Source organism: Mycteria americana, chromosome 18 (genome assembly GCF_035582795.1).
Source record: "Mycteria americana isolate JAX WOST 10 ecotype Jacksonville Zoo and Gardens chromosome 18, USCA_MyAme_1.0, whole genome shotgun sequence".
In the NCBI taxonomy this organism is placed as follows: domain Eukaryota; kingdom Metazoa; phylum Chordata; class Aves; order Ciconiiformes; family Ciconiidae; genus Mycteria; species Mycteria americana.
The window spans coordinates 11,720,634-11,729,183 of record NC_134382.1 but is presented as its reverse complement, the minus strand read 5'-3'; the positions used below and the strand labels follow the sequence as shown (position 1 = coordinate 11,729,183).

At 47.1% G+C, this 8,550-nt stretch overlaps 1 protein-coding gene across 1 annotated transcript in view; it reads right to left on the bottom strand.

Annotated features, from left to right (window-relative positions):
• Positions 1-210: 210 nt before the first annotated feature.
• LOC142418522 (uncharacterized) overlaps positions 211-8,550 on the bottom strand; it is a 57,726-nt gene continuing 49,386 nt past the window's right edge. Inside the window, exon 4 of the mRNA XM_075520480.1 lies at positions 211-223. The gene's annotated coding sequence lies outside the window, so the exon portion shown is untranslated. The remainder of the gene's footprint in view (positions 224-8,550) is intronic.

Here is an 8,550-nt window from a genome sequence, read left to right as displayed (position 1 = left end):
TAACCAAGGATTTAACACAGGCAAAGCATTCTTACTCTAATGATTAGGTCAAATAAAGAAAGCTCGTTAGCAATTCTACTATCTAAGCTTCCTTACTTAAGGCCAACAATACTGGCAAGCTAGGCCAAGTTATCTGCGAAAGGGAGACTAAAAGGAAACATTGAGCAACCAAGATATTTACAGCATTTCTTTTTGTCTTTGGGATTTTAGCTCTTTTCAACCTCTTTATAATATTTGCCTTTTGCTTCAAGATGCTGGACGCATCTTGGCATTTGGTAGCTAGAGGACAGGGCAGTATGCTTGTAATGAAGTTCATCGCAGGTACGTCTGTACTGCAAAGGAGAACTTAAACAAGCCACGCATCAACGTGCCAAATGAGTTTAATTCATGAAGAAGAGGGACCTACGCGTCACTGCGTACGGCTCTACCAAAGGCCTACGATGACGTCTGAAATTAGAGATCAGCTAGACAACAGGTATGTTACCTGGGGAAGGAAAATACTTGTCTAGCCTCTCACAGTGATAGGCCAAGTCCAGAGAACATGAAATAAGCCAGAAGGGTCTCTCAAACTTGGGCATCTCGCTCCTGCCTCAGCACCAGGCACGGCTCTCAGGAGCGCTGGCGCTTGTTGAACCCTGCGATTGGCAATTCCGGAATAATTTGATTCGTTTCTCGGTACCGCAAATAACCGAACTATATTCTGAAGTGTATACGTACACATACTTCAGAAAACAAACATTACCCTAAACATTTAGGTTTCAACTTTAAGTTTTCAACTCCTCTGAGCTGCCCAAAGACCCTCGAAGCTTCTGCAGAAGAAAGTGTCAGCAGACGGCCTGCAGAAGCAGGAAGGTGCGGGAGGGATGCCCCGGCAGACAGAGGCAAGCAGCGTGCCGGTGCCTCCTTGCAACAAAAGGGAGAAGGAGCTGAAATAACTCTAAGGCAACTCAGCTCTCACTTTCCGTTCTTTCCTGGACAGCACGTACCGAAAGAAAAAACTGTACAAGCATAATACACAAGCCCCATAGCCTGTAGTTCCCACTGTCCTATCTGCAGACTGCTGGGGCAGCAATATGCCCGCAAAGCACAACAGAATTTAACCTTTCCGTTTGCAGCGCTGTCCCTTGACGAGAAAGGGATCAGACACTTATTACCACAAAGTAGGGAGGAGCAGGACCTTGAAAAGACAGGGCTTTAGACTGTGCCTTGCTGCTGCAGAGTTCACGTTTTGAAGCAGAAAACACATGCCAGTACCAAATATAATCTTCTTCCTTGCAGATACGAATCAAACAGCTCGGGATTACAGAGTAAGAATGCTACTGCGTTCGCCCACTGTAATCCCAGAAACAGCATTTTCTCGTCCAAAAGTTGTACTTGTGAAAGCCTAAAGCTCATCCAGAGCCTCCTGGCATCGACAATCTTTGGAGCAGACCCATAATTAAAAAAATTTAGCTCCAGACCTACAGCAGATGTAAATCATCTAAGCTCTACTGATGTCAAAATGTAAAACACTATTGAAAATCTGAAAATATGATTACAAGGATCAAATTTATGCTTGCTGCATCATCACTGATTTCAGGGGCTGCCTGCCCCTTTTACTGAAGCAGAAGCATCTTGTCACGTGAAATACTTAGTCAGATGAAGGCACTGAAGCTTTTCTGAGGTCATACCACACTCAAAAGTCCATTTTCCTCCTCTTTGCTCTTTGTCAAAGTTTGCTTTAGAAACAGAAGTACTTGTCAGAGACCGGAGATCTGGATCACAGACAGCACACCTGTTCCCTCCCTCGGCTCAAAATAAAGGTGTCCCCGCATTTGAAATAATACAAGGTGTGGTACCTGATGCGTGAATAGGGAGCGCAGCCACGCTAATTATCGGTGGCTTCAGGGCATACTTTAAGCTCTCTTGTTCCTCTTTATACTTTTGAAAACAGCACATAGCCCCCGTAGCTCCCTCACAAAAACCCACGGGCTGAAAGGGGGAGATGCGCCAAGAGCAGCAAGAAAGCAAGCAGAAGGGAGACCACCTAAGGCACGGGTGCTTTCTCCGCTTCAGCCACCTCAGCGGTCACGGGGCAGCCGGAAATACCGATTCCGTTACTTCATGCCAAGTCTCTTGTGCCTCTAACAAAGGCAGCTAAGCAGACCGAACTCCTTTGCCAGGGCTGTCGACGTCATTTGAGGCCGTCGCCGTGCGCATCAGCTGCCCGACAGCCCATCTGCAATGATTTTGCTCCGGTGCCTCTCCTCGCTAACCACTCTTACTCAGACTCTGAGTTCTTACGTCTGACCACAAATTCTCTCCCACCACAAGGTTTAAACTGCCCAAGGTCAACCCAAGAGGAAGAACATAAACTTTCCTCCTTAATAAACTGTTTCTGCTTTCCAGCAACATGTTTCTATGCACTGCATGGGACTTTGGGCAATTTCTTATATGGCCGTGTCTCGTCCCACTCGGTAGGTTGCGAGAGGGGTGAATCTTTTCGATTCCCCGGCTGTTTGAGTACCGACAAAAGCCGATCTCTGCTCGGCAGAGCCGCGTGGTCGGTAGAGTCACGACAATAACCCAGAGGAACAGGCTGGCCAGCAACTTTATTAACTGGCAAATTCCACAAACGGACAAACTGAACGACCTGACGAGTTTAACGAACGAACAAAGGCGATTTGGCAATGGAGCTATTTTCCAGGCAACCCGATCCCAAACTTGCATATATATATTGGAAGAGAAGAGCAAGAGAGAAGCAAGAAAAGGAAAGAAGAAGAGAGGAGGAAAGAGAAAGAAAAAGTATCACCACCCTTGGATCCCACGATGACGATGACAGACGTGGCAATCCTCCAGTGGTGGGCGTGCACGCCCTTCCCTGGGGGGGGCCAAGCCTTTTATTGGCTAATCCCCGCCTCCAGGTACGCCCCTTCAGGACTTACATGGTTATTGTTCTAGAAAGTTCTCAATCTTCTGCGCAGGCGCTGGGGGAGGGGGGTGGTCGTGAGGGGTCTCTCGGGCGGTTGCAAGCCCCTTCCTCAGATAAACTCTGTGTGACCTCTGGCCATACATGGTCAGGTCTGGCAGAACCTGGAACCGCGCATCCTCCGACGTGCTCTCCACGTCCCGCTCTTGCTCTCCCCCACCCCGTGCTCACCGACCTGCTGTCGCCATGCAAATAGCGCCTCAAATCGCCACAATGTTTGAGACATTAACTCTTTCAGTCTCTCACAGGCCAGATGTTAAAACACAGATTTTACAATCAATATGCTGTATGACAAACGTAGCAGGGACCCCTCCCCCCCCATTTTTTTTACTGTAACACGTTTCAAATTTGCTTGATCTCCAGTAAACCAGATGTGAATTTACACAAATGCTTCGTGCAAAGGTACGCTTCTGAACGCTCTTCTAAACTGGCCTTGTGTTCAAATAAAAATTGGCATTGTTTCCAAACTTTTACTCCTTACCATAACAAAAAGAAATCCTCTGCATTAGCAGATCTCTAAACTGACTCTTGTCCTAAGCTCGGGTCTAAATCTACTTTACCTGTGGCTGTAACTGTCACCAAATGTAATGGGAGCAAAACCAGCATAGTCGTTCACGTTTTTAGACTGCCCGGATTTGTTTTCCTAGAAAAGGAATGATTTCTCATGCTTCCAGCAAACTCTTGCAACAGCAAGAACGCGTGCTTTGAGCAAGGCCTTGCTCTGAACAGCAGCGAGCAACAGATACTCCTTCCTTTACAGAATCACAGAATCGTATAGGTTGGAAAAGACCTTTAAGATCATCGAGTCCAACCGTAAACCTAACACTACCAAGACCACCACTATACCATGTCCCTAAGCACCTCATCCAAACGTCTTTTAAATACCTCCAGGGATGGCGACTCAAATGCTTCCCTGGGCAGCCTGTTCCAATGCTTGATAACCCTTTCAGTGAAGAAAAATTTCCTAATATCCAGTCTAAACCTCCCCTGGTGCAACTTGAGGCCATTTCCTCTTGTCCTATAACTTGTTACCTGGGAGAAGAGACCGACCCCCACCTCTCTACAACCTCCTTTCAGGTATTTGTAGAGAGCGATAAGGTCTCCCCTCAGCCTCCTTTTCTCCAGGCTAATGAGAATTTACAATTTGAGAAAACCTGGCACATGCCGTCCAGGGACACCTCACAGGTAGCTGCGCACAGGCAAACTCTGACTAGGAAATGTCTTCTGTGCAAGAACTCCATCCTACCCTTGTCCATCCTGAACTTCTCCTCCCAAGGCTCTGCCACGTCCACACGACAGCGCCTGTCAGGCCAGAGATTCAAATTTGGGACTCGCAGGCTCTGAAGATCAGCTAATAGCGCCTGCACGAGACAGACACGTAAAGCTATTGCACGTCAGGGAGTCACCCGTCTTACCTGGGTGTTTGGTCGAGTCATAGTCACGTTGATCGCTATCGCTATGCTGCCTTGCCAGGAAACGGGAGGATTTTTCCCAGTCGTGTTCATATACAACACGTTCTCCTCTGAAAAATACATGCTTTGCAGGGCCCGGCACACGAGCAGAGAGACGTCACCGCTGCTCTCGGCTCCCTAATTCCCTTATTCGCAGAATGGAAAGGAACACCTGGGAGCCACTGCTACCAAGTCCTCTCTCGGTTTGATTCCCAGAATCCGGCCAGGTTACGAATGTTTTCCTAATTCGGTGCAACTTCTCCAGCAACGTCCGATCTCAGAGGAAGATGAAACACAAACCTTATTGCTTTACAGTTCATCGCAAGCTACAGAGCTGGCCAAAGTCAGTATGATTCCAGTGTCACCGAAATCGAATCAAACTCCTTAACACCAATGTAGTATTAAGAAGCAGGCATTCTTTAATACGGCGCCGGACGCACGGGGAATCGTTCCACCTAGCGTGCATACCCCAGGTTACATCAACCGAAACTTACATTGTCTGATTACGTACACATGCATCAAATTTCCTGGCATGATCATGCATATTCATTCTATTTCCCAGAACTAATTATCATATTTGCATGGTCATTACGCATGTGTCCTTGAGCTCCGAGGGGCTTCCGTGGGGGTCTCTGGTGGTCCTTGGTGGTCATACAGGTGTGTCCTTTAGTTGACCCCTTCTTCTGGACATGCGCAATATCACCTCGCTTACGTAACTTGCTTCCCTTCTTCGTGGTGCAGGGTCCCTAACAATGATTTGGCACCCTTAACGCAAACCAATTATTCTAACTACCCTCGACTCGTTGTCAAGATGGGCTGGGGCTGTACTGGGAACATAGCGGCATGACTGTACTACTCCTCGTCCAATTGTCTTTGGGCATAGTGGCGTATCCATAGCCATAGGTGTACAAACACAATATTAAGGCATTGTCTACCCCGCTCCTATCTCTATATTGCTTAGTTACAAAATAACAAACTAATCATTTTGGTTACATCTGGTTACACCAGGAGACAGCAAACGGTCCCCGAGTTACCGAGCCTCGGTGCACAGAGCACGGTCAGTCGTATCAGCACTTTGCGAGGGGGTGACACCGTAAAATACAACAGCATTCTCCAGACTGCAAAAGGCAAGGGATGCCAATTATTAATTTGTCTTATAGCAGCTTCCCACAAGGCCTAGAGCATTTGCAGCCTCACTGCTGCTCAGAGCTTTGTAAATATGCCCAAAGTTTTATCTGCGTACCAAAATTCAAGAGAGACGCCTCCTCCCCAGGGACCCTGCTGTCTGTGCAACGAGGACAGACCGGCGCTGGAGGGGACAAAGGGAGGGGAACAAAAAGAGAGTCCTTCGGCCATGGCTGTCCAGCAGATCGGCAACAGTTCAGGTGTAGCACCCACGGCCTGACTGCCAGGCCCCCCTCACGGTGCCACCACCACACACGCCACCTCCCACCCCTCTCCTTGGCGAGAGACGGTGCGAGAGATGGCGCTGCAGTCCCGGCAGCGGTCGTTCAGAGCGCAGCAAGTACCGAAAGAGATCCTGCTTTTCTTTCTGTCACTGTTTGCCAGAAAAATCCTCCTCTCTTGCCTTGTAGGAGAGGCAGCTTCTCATTCCCCTGTTTTTATTCAGTCTCCGACGTTAATCTTTCACTCAAAAGACCACTGGGCAAAGTTCACCACATTTACTGCCTCTCTTTATAATTAGTCAACAGATTGAATGACTCCAATCTCTTGATTGAGACTGTAGTCTCTTTCTACAGAGTTGATAATAAAGTTTATGGCATACAAAAGGGGTGGGGGAGGGGAACTGTACAGGGAGAAGTGACATTGCTCCTTAATTCCCAAACAGAAGCCAGTCATTTGATGACATATGAGATATTTGCCATCTTTTCCCAAAACAATGAAGTCACATCTGAATGCTGCTTTACTCGGCATCAGTTCGCTCATGAGGCTAGCTTCTACTAGGCCAACACTTTAATCTCTCAACGCTTTTATTGCGTGCCAACTTGTTCTCCTAAAAGCACCAGGTACTACCACCCTCACTCGGACGGACCGATGCCTTACCGTAGGATGAACGTTGCAAGCTGGGGCAGCGCAAGATCCAGGAAAGACGTGACCCACAACAGTGCTCCACCTGACACGGTATTTTGGGGCCCTTACTGCCTTGTTCTGTTTTGTTCAGCACGTTAAGAGCCAACACCAAATTTCTGAACCGCTCACTCCTCACCCACCTTTGCAGGAAACCCAACATCACTGTAAAGCCAGCTACCACCCCCTCACATACAGACTGCGAATACGGCCAGTCTGCATAAGGCAACAAAGAGTACCAAAAGACAAGCGGAAATGAGCACAAATTGAAACACGTGACATTTGGTTTAGACATAAGGAAAACTTTTTACTGTGCGGGTGATTGAACACTGGAACAGATTGCCCACAGAGACTGTCATCTCCATCCTTAGAAGTACTCAAAGCCTGACTGCACCTACTCTTGGGCACCCTGCTCTGGCTGCCCCTGCTCTGAGCAGCGAGGTCAGACTACGTGCTCTCCAACCTGCCAGGGCCCTGCCAACCTCAAGCACTCCGTGACTGCACACCACCGTGCTGGCAGGTTAAAGCGCTTCTGTTTGAAGCGCTTTAACGTATGCAGGAAGAATTTTAGGAGGCTGCAGAGTTTCCTCAGACTGTAAGACCACAGATCCAGCTGCAGGATGCAGACACCTGTGCAATTATTGTGTGTACTGACACACCTAGATCTTGAATAAATGGATCAAACAAAAGGATTTTTTTTTTTTTTGGCATAGTGATTGTGGTTTTGCTATGTCAGCCCTCATTCCTCTTGCTCAGCTCAGTTCCCCTAGTCCACCAATACTGCATATTGCTTACGACCATGCAAGGCTTTCCTTCTGTGGTACCACAGCCCCCTTTTTTTGCTTGAAAGAAAAAGATGATGGGAAGTGAACGAGCACCACGCGTTAGGAGTGAATGCTTGACACATGAGGACAAGCTATCTGTGCCCTAGAGGAGGTCACACAAACAGAAGCACCTTACGCCGACAAACTCCTCGGTGTGTGGGAAACATTCACTTCATACTTCAGCAAATTTGAGAGCATCTTCTACTGCACTGTTAGATAAAAAACCTGGTTAAGACTGTAATGAGATCTTATCTTCCACTTCATGCATTGCATTCAGGGATTCTTGCTAGCTCCGTGTAGCTATTTGTGTATATAACTGTCTATACATACATGCCCCAGTCCGTACATATGGATACGCGTGGATACACAGGTGTCTGTCTATGTTTACGTGCCTACAGAGAGAACAAGCTAATAGCCAGCCACCTCATCCAAAACCAGTAAGGACTGCCAAATGGAACAGAAACAACTCTTTTCTGATCTGGAGACCAGGAGTTCAGCAAACCAAACCGAACACACACAAAACAAGGAGGAAAGGTTGACCCACACTACTAGACTAAGCTGAGCACCTACAGAAAGGGGGTTGGGTCACTTGTGTTTATTTCAGTGTGATCTGTGGGGACAGGTTTGAAATTTAAAAGCAATTCTTGTCTGTTGTTTCCCCTCATGTTTCAGTAGCTAGCACAAATATCAACTCAGAACATGGGGCACTGTTACCTGAAGATCGATATTTGGGACCATGACAACAGAAGACTTTTGAATACTTTTAAAAATCTTTGGGGTTTTTTTTTTTGTTTTTATTTTTTTTTTTTTTTTTAAGTCAGCAAAGAATGTATTTCAGCAGCCCTGTGACTAGTAACTTCTTCATCCTCTGAAGAAGGCCTTTCCAACACATTCTGTCAACAGGCTGTTGTGTACCTACCACACACAATCATGTAGAGTAAGTAAAGGATGTTTGCCATGATCCAAAAGTCACATTTGGAACAGCTTGAAAGGGAGCGGGGAATTCCCACAGCCCACACAAAGCTTTAGCTAAAGATGCAGGACTGTACTTTAACGATGAACAGACATAACCTCACCAGCAACACTGCTGTGGGTTTTTGTTTGTTCAGGACAGGAACAGGAGTTAGGTTCCTGCTCAACCAATTACACTACCCCCTACAGGACACCGATTTCTTGATGAATTACACGCTCAGTGAGATGACAAAAGTTCACGATGACT